This window comes from Pristiophorus japonicus, chromosome 23 (assembly GCF_044704955.1).
Source record: "Pristiophorus japonicus isolate sPriJap1 chromosome 23, sPriJap1.hap1, whole genome shotgun sequence".
NCBI classification, from domain to species: Eukaryota; Metazoa; Chordata; class Chondrichthyes; family Pristiophoridae; genus Pristiophorus; species Pristiophorus japonicus.
The window spans coordinates 60,668,240-60,682,722 of record NC_091999.1 but is presented as its reverse complement, the minus strand read 5'-3'; the positions used below and the strand labels follow the sequence as shown (position 1 = coordinate 60,682,722).

The following is a 14,483-nucleotide window of genomic DNA, read 5'->3' as shown; positions in this document are numbered from 1 at the left end:
GTGTGTTTGATCTATTAAGAGAGAAAGGGAAAGAGTGAGAGAAAGACAATGATAAAGACAGTGACAAGGAGAGAGACAGATAGAGAGAAAGAGATAGAGACTAAAACAGAAAATGATGGAAATACTTCTCAGGTTAGAGGCAGGGACTAACAGAGACAGGCAAAGAAATGGACAGACCGAAATGATGGGAAAGAGAGAGCCAGTCAGACAAAGAATCTGAGAGAATCCCATTGGAACAGACGTGGGCACCGTGAGAAAGAGACAGATTGAGAGACTGAGACAAACGGAGAAACAGGGACAGACAGAGTGAGTCAGACTGAGAGAGACAAAGACTCAGACAGACAAACACATACACAGCTCTGTGGAGAGAGAGAGAGAGGCAGAGACCGAGCGACACAGATAGATTTCACAATTTCATTTCATTATCGGTTCAGAGTGACACATATTTACAGAAAATTGTTGATTCAACCGATGAAAATCGGACATCACTGATCAGAATGGGAGGAAATCTGTTAAAATAAATAGAAACCAGGAGTGGGGAAGAACCCACGGTGGAAACCCTTTGAAGTTTAAGGCCAACGACATAACCACTCGGTTATCCTGGCCCTGTGAGAGCTTGGATTCTGTCTCTGTGACAAACTGGGCTTCAACCCCAACCCCACATACAAACACATGCACATTGTCTTTTAGTGAGCATTTACGAACATTTTTAGTAATATTTACACGAGGGCAACACTCCTACTCTGTTTCGAGTAATGCTCTGGGACCTTTCATATCCACCCGAGGGTGCAGACGGAGCTTCAATTTAACATTTCATCCGATAGTCAACAGCTTCAACATTGCAAAATTCCCCAAGTGCTGCACTTGAGTGTTAGCCAAGATGATATGCTCAAGTCCAAGGAGTGCGACTTGAACACATAAACTCCTGATTCAGTCGAGAATGCTGCCACTGAACCAAAGCCGATACAAAAGTTCACAACCGTATTATTTTCCCCAAGTCTTTTTTATAAGTTCCAGGACATACCAAATTCATGGTGATGATTTCCACAGACAGTTGCACATACACAGAGACAAAAATAGAGATAGACAGACACAGAGACACACATAACCAAACATTTACACGCACCAACGGGCATGCATAGCTGCCTTAGACATCTCGAGGGATAGACAGGCTGAATCACTGTCGCAACTTTGACTGATTGTTGCGATTTTTTAATCGGATGTATCGTGAATATTGCAGATTAATAAAAATGAGAACAAATGTCAGTGTTGAAAGGTGTGGGACGTTATTCCAATTATCGCATGATCAGTTTGCTGGAGAACTGGTTAAATTGTGAAATGGAATGAAAAATGCTGAGAATCGTAGTCGGCAGGATTCGAACCTGCGCGGGAAAATCCCAATAGATTTCTAGTCCATCGCCTTAACCACTCGGCCACGACTACTGTGTCGCTGGCTTTTTAAACGTTGCTCAGAAAAAACTCAGTCATCCATCTCTGTGCAGCAGACGGCCAAAGAATCCTGAAAAAGTATCCGTTTGCTAAAAATCTGGAAGAGGCAAACTCCTCTACCTGTATTTTCACAGTTCGATTTCGCTCTGGAATTTTTAATATGTATCTACCAAGAAACAGAAGTAAAAATCAACGTTTTGAAACATCTGCCTCCCCGTCGGGGAATTGAACCCCGGTCTCCCGCGTGACAGGCGGGGATACACACCACTACACTAACGAGGAACTGACGGATAGCTGCTCTGTCGGAATCGAGCTATGAACAGAACTGGACACCATGAGAAGTCGACAGACACATTGAGAGACAGAGACAAACCGACAAACAGGGAGAGACAGACACCGAGATAGAGACAACGAGAGACAGAAAGTGTGAGACTGAGAAGGAGAGGCAGATTGGGTGAGAAAAAGACTCAAACACATACAGAGACAGAGATTTGTGTGTTTGATCTATTAAGAGAGAAAGGGAAAGAGTGAGAGAAAGACAATGATAAAGACAGTGACAAGGAGAGAGACAGATAGAGAGAAAGAGATAGAGACTAAAACAGAAAATGATGGAAATACTTCTCAGGTTAGAGGCAGGGACTAACAGAGACAGGCAAAGAAATGGACAGACCGAAATGATGGGAAAGAGAGAGCCAGTCAGACAAAGGATCTGAGAGAATCCCATTGGAACAGACGTGGGCACCGTGAGAAAGAGACAGATTGAGAGACTGAGACAAACGGAGAAACAGGGACAGACAGAGTGAGTCAGACTGAGAGAGACAAAGACTCAGACATACAAACACATACACAGCTCTGTGGAGAGAGAGAGAGAGGCAGAGACCGAGCGACACAGATACATTCACAATTCCATTTCATTATCGGTTCAGAGTGACACATTTTTACAGAAAATTGTTGATTCAACCGATGAAAATCGGACATCACTGATCAGAATGGGAGGAAATCTGTGTTAAAATAAATAGAAACCAGGAGTGGGGAAGAACCCACGGTGGAAACCCTTTGAAGTTTAAGGCCAACGACATAACCACTCGGTTATCCTGGCCCTGTGAGAGCTTGGATTCTGTCTCTGTGACAAACTGGGCTTCAACCCCAACCCCACATACAAACACATGCACATTGTCTTTTAGTGAGCATTTACGAACATTTTTAGTAATATTTACACGAGGGCAACACTCCTACTCTGTTTCGAGTAATGATCTGGGACCTTTCATATCCACCCGAGGGTGCAGACGGAGCTTCAATTTAACATTTCATCCGAAAGTCAACAGCTTCAACATTGCAAAATTCCCCAAGTGCTGCACTTGAGTGTTAGCCAAGATGATATGCTCAAGTCCAAGGAGTGCGACTTGAACACACAAACTCCTGATTCAGTCGAGAATGCTTCCACTGAACCAAAGCCGATACAAAAGTTCACAACCGTATTATTTTCCCCAAGTCTTTTTTATAAGTTCCAGGACATACCAAATTCATGGTGATGATTTCCACAGACAGTTGCACATACACAGAGACAAAAATAGAGATAGACAGACACAGAGACACACATAACCAAAAATTTACACGCACCAACGGGCATGCACAGCTGCCTTAGACATCTCGAGGGATAGACAGGCTGAATCAGTGTCGCAACTTTGACTGATTGTTGCGATTTTTTAATCGGATGTATCGTGAATATTGCAGATTAATAAAAATGAGAACAAATGTCAGTGTTGAAAGGTGTGGGACGTTATTCCAATTATCACATGATCAGTTTGGTCGAGAACTGGTTAAATTGTGAAATGGAATGAAAAATGCTGAGAATCGTAGTCGGCAGGATTCGAACCTGCGCGGGAAAATCCCAATGGATTTCTAGTCCATCGTCTTAACCACTCGGCCACGACTACTGTGTCGCTGGCGTTTTAAACGTTACTCAGAAAAAACTCAGTCATCCATCTCTGTGCAGCAGACGGCAAAGAATCCTGAAAAAGTCACCGTTTGCTAAAAATCTGGAAGAGGCAAACTCCTCTACCTGTATTTTCACAGTTCGATTTCGCTCTGGAATTTTTAATATGTATCTACCAAGAAACAGAAGTAAAAATCAACATTTTGAAACATCTGCCTCCCCGTCGGGGAATTGAACTCCGGTCTCCCGCGTGACAGGCGGGGATACTCACCACTACACTAACGAGGAACTGACGGATAGCTGCTCTGTCGGAGCAGGAATCGAGCTGTGAACAGAACTGGACACCATGAGAAGTCGACAGACACATTGAGAGACAGAGACAAACCGACAAACAGGGAGAGACAGACACCGAGATCGAGACAATGAGAGACAGAAAGTGTGAGACTGAGAAGGAGAGGCAGATTGGGTGAGAAAAAGACTCAAACACATACAGAGACAGAGATTTGTGTGTTTGATCTATTAAGAGAGAAAGGGAAAGAGTGAGAGAAAGACAATGATAAAGACAGTGACAAGGAGAGAGACAGATAGAGAGAAAGAGATAGAGACTAAAACAGAAAATGATGGAAATACTTCTCAGGTTAGAGGCAGGGACTAACAGAGACAGGCAAAGAAATGGACAGACCGAAATGATGGGAAAGAGAGAGCCAGTCAGACAAAGAATCTGAGAGAATCCCATTGGAACAGACGTGGGCACCGTGAGAAAGAGACAGATTGAGAGACTGAGACAAACGGAGAACCAGGGACAGACAGAGTGAGTCAGACTGAGAGAGACAAAGACTCAGACATACAAACACATACACAGCTCTGTGGAGAGAGAGAGAGAGGCAGAGACCGAGCGACACAGATACATTTCACAATTTCATTTCATTATCGGTTCAGAGTGACACATAGTTACAGAAAATTGTTGATTCAACCGATGAAAATCGGACATCACTGATCAGAATGGGAGGAAATCTGTGTTAAAATAAATAGAAACCAGGAGTGGGGAAGAACCCACGGTGGAAAACCCTTTGAAGTTTAAGGCCAACGACATAACCACTCGGTTATCCTGGCCCTGTGAGAGCTTGGATTCTGTTTCTGTGACAAACTGGGCTTCAACCGCAACCCCACATACAAACACATGCACATAGTCTTTTAGTGAGCATTTACGAACATTTTGAGGAATATTGACACGGGGGCAACTCTCCTACTCTGTTTCGAGTAATGCTCTGGGACCTTTCATATCCACCCGAGGGTGCAGACGGAGCTTCAATTTAACATTTCATCCGAAAGTCAACAGCTTCAACATTGCAAAATTCCCCAAGTGCTGCACTTGAGTGTTAGCCAAGATGATATGCTCAAGTCCAAGGAGTGCGACTTGAACACACAAACTCCTGATTCAGTCGAGAATGCTGCCACTGAACCAAAGCCGATACAAAAGTTCACAACCGTATTATTTTCACCAAGTCTTTTTTATAAGTTCCAGGACATACCAAATTCATGGTGATGATTTCCACAGACAGTTGCACATACACAGAGACAAAAATAGAGATAGACAGACACAGAGACACACATAACCAAAAATTTACACGCACCAACGGGCATGCACAGCTGCCTTAGACATCTCGAGGGATAGACAGGCTGAATCACGGTCGCAACTTTGACTGATTGTTGCGATTTTTTAATCGGATGTATCGTGAATATTGCAGATTAATAAAAATGAGAACAAATGTCAGTGTTGAAAGGTGTGGGACGTTATTCCAATTATCACATGATCAGTTTGGTGGAGAACTGGTTAAATTGTGAAATGGAATGAAAAATGCTGAGAATCGTAGTCGGCAGGATTCGAACCTGCGCGGGAAAAACCCAATAGATTTCTAGTCCATCGCCTTAACCACTCGGCCACGACTACTGTGTCGCTGCCTTGTTAAACGTTACTCAGAAAAAACTCAGTCATCCATCTCTGTGCAGCAGACGGCCAAAGAATCCTGAAAAAGTCTCCGTTTGCTAAAAATCTGGAAGAGGCAAACTCCTCTACCTGTATTTTCACAGTTCGATTTCGCTCTGGAATTTTTAATATGTATCTACCAAGAAACAGAAGTAAAAATCAACATTTTGAAACATCTTCCTCCCCGTCGGGGAATTGAACCCCGGTCTCCCGCGTGACAGGCGGGGAAACTCACCACTATACTAACGAGGAACTGACGGAAAGCTGCTCTGTCGGAGCAGGAATCGAGCTGTGAACAGAACTGGACACCATGAGAAGTCGACAGACACATTGAGAGACAGAGACAAACCGACAAACAGGGAGAGACAGACACCGAGATAGAGACAACGAGAGACAGAAAGTGTGAGACTGAGAAGGAGAGGCAGATTGGGTGAGAAAAAGACTCAAACACATACAGAGACAGAGATTTGTGTGTTTGATCTATTAAGAGAGAAAGGGAAAGAGTGAGAGAAAGACAATGATAAAGACAGTGACAAGGAGAGAGACAGATAGAGAGAAAGAGATAGAGACTAAAACAGAAAATGATGGAAATACTTCTCAGGTTAGAGGCAGGGACTAACAGAGACAGGCAAAGAAATGGACAGACAGAAATGATGGGAAAGAGAGAGCCAGTCAGACAAAGAATCTGAGAGAATCCCATTGGAACAGACGTGGGCACCGTGAGAAAGAGACAGATTGAGAGACTGAGACAAACGGAGAAACAGGGACAGACAGAGTGAGTCAGACTGAGAGAGACAAAGACTCAGACAGACAAACACATACACAGCTCTGTGGAGAGAGAGAGAGAGGCAGAGACCGAGCGACACAGATACATTTCACAATTTCATTTCATTATCGGTTCAAAGTGACACATAGTTACAGAAAATTGTTGATTCAACCGATGAAAATCGGACATCACTGATCAGAATGGGAAGAAATCTGTGTTAAAATAAATAGAAACCAGGAGTGGGGAAGAACCCACGGTGGAAACCCTTTGAAGTTTAAGGCCAACGACATAACCACTCGGTTATCCTGGCCCTGTGAGAGCTTGGATTCTGTCTCTGTGACAAACTGGGCTTCAACCCCAACCCCACATACAAACACATGCACATTGTCTTTTAGTGAGCATTTACGAACATTTTTAGTAATATTTACACGAGGGCAACACTCCTACTCTGTTTCGAGTAATGCTCTGGGACCTTTCATATCCACCCGAGGGTGCAGACGGAGCTTCAATTTAACATTTCATCCGAAAGTCAACAGCTTCAACATTGCAAAATTCCCCAAGTGCTGCACTTGAGTGTTAGCCAAGATGATATGCTCAAGTCCAAGGAGTGCGACTTGAACACACAAACTCCTGATTCAGTCGAGAATGCTGCCACTGAACCAAAGCCGATACAAAAGTTCACAACCGTATTATTTTCCCCAAGTCTTTTTTATAAGTTCCAGGACATACCAAATTCATGGTGATCATTTCCACAGACAGTTGCACATACACAGAGACAAAAATAGAGATAGACAGACACAGAGACACACATAACCAAAAATTTACACGCACCAACGGGCATGCACAGCTGCCTTAGATATCTCGAGGGATAGACAGGCTGAATCACTGTCGCAACTTTGACTGATTGTTGCGATTTTTTAATCGGATGTATCGTGAATATTGCAGATTAATAAAAATGAGAACAAATGTCAGTGTTGAAAGGTGTGGGACGTTATTCCAATTATCACACGATCAGTTTGGTAGAGAACTGGTTAAATTGTGAAATGGAATGAAAAATGCTGAGAATCGTAGTCGGCAGGATTCGAACCTGCGCGGGAAAAACCCAATGGATTTCTAGTCCATCGCCTTAACCACTCGGCCACGACTACTGTGTCGCTGCCTTTTTAAACGTTACTCAGAAAAAACTCAGTCATCCATCTCTGTGCAGCAGACGGCCAAAGAATCCTGAAAAAGTCTCCGTTTGCTAAAAATCTGGAAAAGGCAAACTCCTCTACCTGTATTTTCACAGTTCGATTTCGCTCTGGAATTTTTAATATGTATCTACCAAGAAACAGAAGTAAAAATCAACATTTTGAAACATCTTCCTCCCCGTCGGGTAATTGAACACCGGTCTCCGGCGTGACAGGCGGGGATACTCACCACTATACTAACGAGGAACTGACGTATAGCTGCTCTGCCGGAGCAGGAATCGAGCTGTGAACAGAACTGGACACCATGAGAAGTCGACAGACACATTGAGAGACAGAGACAAACCGACAAACAGGGAGAGACAGACACCGAGATAGAGACAACGAGAGACAGAAAGTGTGAGACTGAGAAGGAGAGGCAGATTGGGTGAGAAAAAGACTCAAACACATACAGAGACAGAGATTTGTGTGTTTGATCTATTAAGAGAGAAAGGGAAAGAGTGAGAGAAAGACAATGATAAAGACAGTGACAAGGAGAGAGACAGATAGAGAGAAAGAGATAGAGACTAAAACAGAAAATGATGGAAATACTTCTCAGGTTAGAGGCAGGGACTAACAGAGACAGGCAAAGAAATGGACAGACCGAAATGATGGGAAAGAGAGAGCCAGTCAGACAAAGAATCTGAGAGAATCCCATTGGAACAGACGTGGGCACCGTGAGAAAGAGACAGATTGAGAGACTGAGACAAACGGAGAACCAGGGACAGACAGAGTGAGTCAGACTGAGAGAGACAAAGACTCAGACATACAAACACATACACAGCTCTGTGGAGAGAGAGAGAGAGGCAGAGACCGAGCGACACAGATACATTTCACAATTTCATTTCATTATCGGTTCAGAGTGACACATAGTTACAGAAAATTGTTGATTCAACCGATGAAAATCGGACATCACTGATCAGAATGGGAGGAAATCTGTGTTAAAATAAATAGAAACCAGGAGTGGGGAAGAACCCACGGTGGAAAACCCTTTGAAGTTTAAGGCCAACGACATAACCACTCGGTTATCCTGGCCCTGTGAGAGCTTGGATTCTGTTTCTGTGACAAACTGGGCTTCAACCGCAACCCCACATACAAACACAAGCACATAGTCTTTTAGTGAGCATTTACGAACATTTTGAGGAATATTGACACGGGGGCAACTCTCCTACTCTGTTTCGAGTAATGCTCTGGGACCTTTCATATCCACCCGAGGGTGCAGACGGAGCTTCAATTTAACATTTCATCCGAAAGTCAACAGCTTCAACATTGCAAAATTCCCCAAGTGCTGCACTTGAGTGTTAGCCAAGATGATATGCTCAAGTCCAAGGAGTGCGACTTGAACACACAAACTCCTGATTCAGTCGAGAATGCTGCCACTGAACCAAAGCCGATACAAAAGTTCACAACCGTATTATTTTCACCAAGTCTTTTTTATAAGTTCCAGGACATACCAAATTCATGGTGATGATTTCCACAGACAGTTGCACATACACAGAGACAAAAATAGAGATAGACAGACACAGAGACACACATAACCAAAAATTTACACGCACCAACGGGCATGCACAGCTGCCTTAGACATCTCGAGGGATAGACAGGCTGAATCACGGTCGCAACTTTGACTGATTGTTGCGATTTTTTAATCGGATGTATCGTGAATATTGCAGATTAATAAAAATGAGAACAAATGTCAGTGTTGAAAGGTGTGGGACGTTATTCCAATTATCACATGATCAGTTTGGTGGAGAACTGGTTAAATTGTGAAATGGAATGAAAAATGCTGAGAATCGTAGTCGGCAGGATTCGAACCTGCGCGGGAAAAACCCAATAGATTTCTAGTCCATCGCCTTAACCACTCGGCCACGACTACTGTGTCGCTGCCTTGTTAAACGTTACTCAGAAAAAACTCAGTCATCCATCTCTGTGCAGCAGACGGCCAAAGAATCCTGAAAAAGTCTCCGTTTGCTAAAAATCTGGAAGAGGCAAACTCCTCTACCTGTATTTTCACAGTTCGATTTCGCTCTGGAATTTTTAATATGTATCTACCAAGAAACAGAAGTAAAAATCAACATTTTGAAACATCTTCCTCCCCGTCGGGGAATTGAACCCCGGTCTCCCGCGTGACAGGCGGGGAAACTCACCACTATACTAACGAGGAACTGACGGAAAGCTGCTCTGTCGGAGCAGGAATCGAGCTGTGAACAGAACTGGACACCATGAGAAGTCGACAGACACATTGAGAGACAGAGACAAACCGACAAACAGGGAGAGACAGACACCGAGATAGAGACAACGAGAGACAGAAAGTGTGAGACTGAGAAGGAGAGGCAGATTGGGTGAGAAAAAGACTCAAACACATACAGAGACAGAGATTTGTGTGTTTGATCTATTAAGAGAGAAAGGGAAAGAGTGAGAGAAAGACAATGATAAAGACAGTGACAAGGAGAGAGACAGATAGAGAGAAAGAGATAGAGACTAAAACAGAAAATGATGGAAATACTTCTCAGGTTAGAGGCAGGGACTAACAGAGACAGGCAAAGAAATGGACAGACAGAAATGATGGGAAAGAGAGAGCCAGTCAGACAAAGAATCTGAGAGAATCCCATTGGAACAGACGTGGGCACCGTGAGAAAGAGACAGATTGAGAGACTGAGACAAACGGAGAAACAGGGACAGACAGAGTGAGTCAGACTGAGAGAGACAAAGACTCAGACAGACAAACACATACACAGCTCTGTGGAGAGAGAGAGAGAGGCAGAGACCGAGCGACACAGATACATTTCACAATTTCATTTCATTATCGGTTCAAAGTGACACATAGTTACAGAAAATTGTTGATTCAACCGATGAAAATCGGACATCACTGATCAGAATGGGAAGAAATCTGTGTTAAAATAAATAGAAACCAGGAGTGGGGAAGAACCCACGGTGGAAACCCTTTGAAGTTTAAGGCCAACGACATAACCACTCGGTTATCCTGGCCCTGTGAGAGCTTGGATTCTGTCTCTGTGACAAACTGGGCTTCAACCCCAACCCCACATACAAACACATGCACATTGTCTTTTAGTGAGCATTTACGAACATTTTTAGTAATATTTACACGAGGGCAACACTCCTACTCTGTTTCGAGTAATGCTCTGGGACCTTTCATATCCACCCGAGGGTGCAGACGGAGCTTCAATTTAACATTTCATCCGAAAGTCAACAGCTTCAACATTGCAAAATTCCCCAAGTGCTGCACTTGAGTGTTAGCCAAGATGATATGCTCAAGTCCAAGGAGTGCGACTTGAACACACAAACTCCTGATTCAGTCGAGAATGCTGCCACTGAACCAAAGCCGATACAAAAGTTCACAACCGTATTATTTTCCCCAAGTCTTTTTTATAAGTTCCAGGACATACCAAATTCATGGTGATCATTTCCACAGACAGTTGCACATACACAGAGACAAAAATAGAGATAGACAGACACAGAGACACACATAACCAAAAATTTACACGCACCAACGGGCATGCACAGCTGCCTTAGATATCTCGAGGGATAGACAGGCTGAATCACTGTCGCAACTTTGACTGATTGTTGCGATTTTTTAATCGGATGTATCGTGAATATTGCAGATTAATAAAAATGAGAACAAATGTCAGTGTTGAAAGGTGTGGGACGTTATTCCAATTATCACACGATCAGTTTGGTAGAGAACTGGTTAAATTGTGAAATGGAATGAAAAATGCTGAGAATCGTAGTCGGCAGGATTCGAACCTGCGCGGGAAAAACCCAATGGATTTCTAGTCCATCGCCTTAACCACTCGGCCACGACTACTGTGTCGCTGCCTTTTTAAACGTTACTCAGAAAAAACTCAGTCATCCATCTCTGTGCAGCAGACGGCCAAAGAATCCTGAAAAAGTCTCCGTTTGCTAAAAATCTGGAAAAGGCAAACTCCTCTACCTGTATTTTCACAGTTCGATTTCGCTCTGGAATTTTTAATATGTATCTACCAAGAAACAGAAGTAAAAATCAACATTTTGAAACATCTTCCTCCCCGTCGGGGAATTGAACACCGGTCTCCGGCGTGACAGGCGGGGATACTCACCACTATACTAACGAGGAACTGACGTATAGCTACTCTGCCGGAGCAGGAATCGAGCTGTGAACAGAACTGGACACCATGAGAAGTCGACAGACACATTGAGAGACAGAGACAAACCGACAAACAGGGAGAGACAGACACCGAGATAGAGACAACGAGAGACAGAAAGTGTGAGACTGAGAAGGAGAGGCAGATTGGGTGAGAAAAAGACTCAAACACATACAGAGACAGAGATTTGTGTGTTTGATCTATTAAGAGAGAAAGGGAAAGAGTGAGAGAAAGACAATGATAAAGACAGTGACAAGGAGAGAGACAGATAGAGAGAAAGAGATAGAGACTAAAACAGAAAATGATGGAAATACTTCTCAGGTTAGAGGCAGGGACTAACAGAGACAGGCAAAGAAATGGACAGACCGAAATGATGGGAAAGAGAGAGCCAGTCAGACAAAGAATCTGAGAGAATCCCATTGGAACAGACGTGGGCACCGTGAGAAAGAGACAGATTGAGAGACTGAGACAAACGGAGAACCAGGGACAGACAGAGTGAGTCAGACTGAGAGAGACAAAGACTCAGACATACAAACACATACACAGCTCTGTGGAGAGAGAGAGAGAGGCAGAGACCGAGCGACACAGATACATTTCACAATTTCATTTCATTATCGGTTCAGAGTGACACATAGTTACAGAAAATTGTTGATTCAACCGATGAAAATCGGACATCACTGATCAGAATGGGAGGAAATCTGTGTTAAAATAAATAGAAACCAGGAGTGGGGAAGAACCCACGGTGGAAAACCCTTTGAAGTTTAAGGCCAACGACATAACCACTCGGTTATCCTGGCCCTGTGAGAGCTTGGATTCTGTTTCTGTGACAAACTGGGCTTCAACCGCAACCCCACATACAAACACATGCACATAGTCTTTTAGTGAGCATTTACGAACATTTTGAGGAATATTGACACGGGGGCAACTCTCCTACTCTGTTTCGAGTAATGCTCTGGGACCTTTCATATCCACCCGAGGGTGCAGACGGAGCTTCAATTTAACATTTCATCCGAAAGTCAACAGCTTCAACATTGCAAAATTCCCCAAGTGCTGCACTTGAGTGTTAGCCAAGATGATATGCTCAAGTCCAAGGAGTGCGACTTGAACACACAAACTCCTGATTCAGTCGAGAATGCTGCCACTGAACCAAAGCCGATACAAAAGTTCACAACCGTATTATTTTCCCCAAGTCTTTTTTATAAGTTCCAGGACATACCAAATTCATGGTGATGATTTCCACAGACAGTTGCACATACACAGAGACAAAAATAGAGATAGACAGACACAGAGACACACATAACCAAAAATTTACACGCACCAACGGGCATGCACAGCTGCCTTAGACATCTCGAGGGATAGACAGGCTGAATCACGGTCGCAACTTTGACTGATTGTTGCGATTTTTTAATCGGATGTATCGTGAATATTGCAGATTAATAAAAATGAGAACAAATGTCAGTGTTGAAAGGTGTGGGACGTTATTCCAATTATCACATGATCAGTTTGGTGGAGAACTGGTTAAATTGTGAAATGGAATGAAAAATGCTGAGAATCGTAGTCGGCAGGATTCGAACCTGCGCGGGAAAAACCCAATAGATTTCTAGTCCATCGCCTTAACCACTCGGCCACGACTACTGTGTCGCTGCCTTGTTAAACGTTACTCAGAAAAAACTCAGTCATCCATCTCTGTGCAGCAGACGGCCAAAGAATCCTGAAAAAGTCTCCGTTTGCTAAAAATCTGGAAGAGGCAAACTCCTCTACCTGTATTTTCACAGTTCGATTTCGCTCTGGAATTTTTAATATGTATCTACCAAGAAACAGAAGTAAAAATCAACATTTTGAAACATCTTCCTCCCCGTCGGGGAATTGAACCCCGGTCTCCCGCGTGACAGGCGGGGATACTCACCACTATACTAACGAGGAACTGACGGAAAGCTGCTCTGTCGGAGCAGGAATCGAGCTGTGAACAGAACTGGACACCATGAGAAGTCGACAGACACATTGAGAGACAGAGACAAACCGACAAACAGGGAGAGACAGACACCGAGATAGAGACAACGAGAGACAGAAAGTGTGAGACTGAGAAGGAGAGGCAGATTGGGTGAGAAAAAGACTCAAACACATACAGAGACAGAGATTTGTGTGTTTGATCTATTAAGAGAGAAAGGGAAAGAGTGAGAGAAAGACAATGATAAAGACAGTGACAAGGAGAGAGACAGATAGAGAGAAAGAGATAGAGACTAAAACAGAAAATGATGGAAATACTTCTCAGGTTAGAGGCAGGGACTAACAGAGACAGGCAAAGAAATGGACAGACAGAAATGATGGGAAAGAGAGAGCCAGTCAGACAAAGAATCTGAGAGAATCCCATTGGAACAGACGTGGGCACCGTGAGAAAGAGACAGATTGAGAGACTGAGACAAACGGAGAAACAGGGACAGACAGAGTGAGTCAGACTGAGAGAGACAAAGACTCAGACAGACAAACACATACACAGCTCTGTGGAGAGAGAGAGAGAGGCAGAGACCGAGCGACACAGATACATTTCACAATTTCATTTCATTATCGGTTCAAAGTGACACATAGTTACAGAAAATTGTTGATTCAACCGATGAAAATCGGACATCACTGATCAGAATGGGAAGAAATCTGTGTTAAAATAAATAGAAACCAGGAGTGGGGAAGAACCCACGGTGGAAACCCTTTGAAGTTTAAGGCCAACGACATAACCACTCGGTTATCCTGGCCCTGTGAGAGCTTGGATTCTGTCTCTGTGACAAACTGGGCTTCAACCCCAACCCCACATACAAACACATGCACATTGTCTTTTAGTGAGCATTTACGAACATTTTTAGTAATATTTACACGAGGGCAACACTCCTACTCTGTTTCGAGTAATGCTCTGGGACCTTTCATATCCACCCGAGGGTGCAGACGGAGCTTCAATTTAACATTTCATCCGAAAGTCAACAGCTTCAAC

General features: G+C 43.6%; 11 non-coding genes across 11 annotated transcripts; all 11 read right to left on the bottom strand.

Annotated features, from left to right (window-relative positions):
- Positions 1–1,361: 1,361 nt before the first annotated feature.
- Positions 1,362–1,443, bottom strand: trnas-aga (transfer RNA serine (anticodon AGA)). Its single transcript has one exon. It is a non-coding gene; the product is annotated as a tRNA-Ser (tRNA).
- Positions 1,444–1,659: 216 nt separating this feature from the next.
- On the bottom strand, positions 1,660–1,731 carry trnad-guc (transfer RNA aspartic acid (anticodon GUC)). Its single transcript has one exon. It is a non-coding gene; the product is annotated as a tRNA-Asp (tRNA).
- Positions 1,732–3,304: 1,573 nt separating this feature from the next.
- trnas-aga (transfer RNA serine (anticodon AGA)) lies at positions 3,305–3,386 on the bottom strand. The gene has a single exon. It is a non-coding gene; the product is annotated as a tRNA-Ser (tRNA).
- Positions 3,387–5,254: 1,868 nt separating this feature from the next.
- On the bottom strand, positions 5,255–5,336 carry trnas-aga (transfer RNA serine (anticodon AGA)). Its single transcript has one exon. It is a non-coding gene; the product is annotated as a tRNA-Ser (tRNA).
- A 216-nt stretch (positions 5,337–5,552) lies between these two features.
- On the bottom strand, positions 5,553–5,624 carry trnad-guc (transfer RNA aspartic acid (anticodon GUC)). The gene has a single exon. It is a non-coding gene; the product is annotated as a tRNA-Asp (tRNA).
- A 1,580-nt stretch (positions 5,625–7,204) lies between these two features.
- trnas-aga (transfer RNA serine (anticodon AGA)) lies at positions 7,205–7,286 on the bottom strand. Its single transcript has one exon. It is a non-coding gene; the product is annotated as a tRNA-Ser (tRNA).
- Positions 7,287–9,155: 1,869 nt separating this feature from the next.
- trnas-aga (transfer RNA serine (anticodon AGA)) lies at positions 9,156–9,237 on the bottom strand. Its single transcript has one exon. It is a non-coding gene; the product is annotated as a tRNA-Ser (tRNA).
- Positions 9,238–9,453: 216 nt separating this feature from the next.
- On the bottom strand, positions 9,454–9,525 carry trnad-guc (transfer RNA aspartic acid (anticodon GUC)). The gene has a single exon. It is a non-coding gene; the product is annotated as a tRNA-Asp (tRNA).
- Positions 9,526–11,105: 1,580 nt separating this feature from the next.
- On the bottom strand, positions 11,106–11,187 carry trnas-aga (transfer RNA serine (anticodon AGA)). Its single transcript has one exon. It is a non-coding gene; the product is annotated as a tRNA-Ser (tRNA).
- A 1,869-nt stretch (positions 11,188–13,056) lies between these two features.
- Positions 13,057–13,138, bottom strand: trnas-aga (transfer RNA serine (anticodon AGA)). The gene has a single exon. It is a non-coding gene; the product is annotated as a tRNA-Ser (tRNA).
- A 216-nt stretch (positions 13,139–13,354) lies between these two features.
- On the bottom strand, positions 13,355–13,426 carry trnad-guc (transfer RNA aspartic acid (anticodon GUC)). Its single transcript has one exon. It is a non-coding gene; the product is annotated as a tRNA-Asp (tRNA).
- Positions 13,427–14,483: the final 1,057 nt, after the last annotated feature.